We start from the raw sequence: 2,133 nt of genomic DNA, 5'->3' as shown, positions 1-2,133 counted from the left end.
TCTGAGTCACCACTTTGAGGGGTACTGTCCTGGAGAGCTGCCAGACCTGAATTAGAATTTGTCTAAATGAAAAATAATATTTCAAGCCACTATAATTTTTGTGATCATCTTTTGCTGAAATAAATCCTTTCCTCCTTGAACTAGAGTAGATTCTATTATCAACAAACCAAACAGGAAAAACACACCATCCATTTCTTGTTTTCTAAAAGGTTCTTTTTTTATTTTAATTAATTAAGAATGTTGAATCTTATTCAATACACTATTTTTCATATATTGGGTTGATTATATTTTCCTTCAATCTGTTAATGTTGTGAATTATATTACTAGATTTTATAACATTAATTCAGGGTTTCATTCCCAGATAAACCCAATTCTGATGATGATATATCACCATTTTTCTAAAGTGATAGATCTACACTGCAAATATTTTCATTACAATTTTTGCATCAACAACCTTGTATTGCTCTTGCCTGGTTTTAATATCAAGGTTACACTAGCCCCAATTTAATGAGTTGAATTCTTTGCTCAGTCCTCCATAAGAGATTGTATAAAGCATGAATTCCTTAAATAGTTGTTAGAATCTACTGGATGAAAAACTGGGTCTTAATTTTCTTTATGAAAAAAATTTAACTTTTTTATTCAGTTTATTGTCAAAGAGTATTCAAATTTCCAGGGGAAGGGCAAGATGGCAGCATAGGAAAAACCCTGTGCTCACCTTCTCCCACAGAAACACCAAATCTACACCTACATATAGAGTAATTCCTCCTGAACAAGATCTGAAGGCTGATTGAAGAACTACTGCACATAGAAGGAACAGGTAGGAAAGATGGAGACAAGGTATCCACAAGAACCCCACCCCCATTATGGCGACTTGTAATAGGGAGGGATATAACTCAGGGGCCCAAGCACACAGTTGCCCATACAGGGACACAGCAAAACACCCCAGCAGTTTAAAGGACACCTAGACTATATGGGAACAAAATTCATTTACTAAACCTAATACTTCTGCCAAATGAGCACAGAAATGCTGGAGTCCTCTCTGAGGTTGGGGGTGCTGGAGAGCACAACTGTTTGAGTCTCCCCAGGATTCCCCCCAACCCTTGCCAACTCCAGCTCCAGCACCAGCCATCCCTCCAAGAAAGAAAGCCTTGGGTGCAGCACTACCCAGGGACTGCCACCAGTCCAGACCCAATCCAGCTTCAGCCACTGTGCCAAGGGACGTTGGGCACAGTTCTCTCCAGGGATTTCCCCTGGCCTGGGACTGATCCAGCCCCAATCGCCCTGCCAATGCAACCTCAGGCACAGTGCCCCCCTAGGGACTGCCTCCAGCCCAGAACATTCCAGCTCTAGCAGGCCTGCCAAAGCCACCAGGCACAAGCAATCTACAAAGGGGACACTCCCACACAAAGCTAATCCTTCAAGACCAGTAGATGTTTGGCCTAATTCATAGAATCAAAAACTGAATGTCAAACAGCATGAGAGGAAAGAAGAATAGGCTCCAAACGAAAGAACAAAATAAAACCCCAGAAAAAAAAAACCCTAATGAAATGGAGATAATTAACTTACATGATAAAATATTCAGGAAAAGGGTCATAAGCACGTTCACCAAACTTGAGACAAGAATGGAGAACTCAGTGACAGCATCAACAGCAACCTAGAAAATATAAGAAAGAATAAATCAGAACTGAAGAATACAATAACTGAAATTTAAAAAAATACACTAGGGGGATCAGTAGCAGATTATATGACACAGAATGGATAAGCAACCTGGAAGACAGAATACTGGCAATCATTCAATGAGAACAGCAGGACTTCCGGGAAGATGGTGGAAGAGTAAGACACAGAGATCACCTTCCTCCCCACAGATACACCAGAAATACACCTACACATGGAACAACTCCTACAGAACACCTACTGAACGCTGGCAGAAGACCTCAGACCCCCAAAAGGCAAGAAACCCCCCACGTACCCACACGTACCCGCATAGGGAAAAAGAAAAAAGAATAAACAGAGACAAAAGGATAGGGACACGACCTGCACCAGTTGGAGGGAGCTGTGAAGGAGGAAAGGTTTCCACACACTAGGAACCCCTTCGCGGGTGGAGACTGCGGGTGGCGGAGGAGGAAAGCTTCG

This window comes from Neophocaena asiaeorientalis, unplaced genomic scaffold (assembly GCF_003031525.2).
Source record: "Neophocaena asiaeorientalis asiaeorientalis breed wild unplaced genomic scaffold, Neophocaena_asiaeorientalis_V1.1 scaffold740, whole genome shotgun sequence".
Classification (NCBI taxonomy): Eukaryota; Metazoa; Chordata; class Mammalia; order Artiodactyla; family Phocoenidae; genus Neophocaena; species Neophocaena asiaeorientalis.
Note: the sequence above shows the minus strand (reverse complement) of the source record.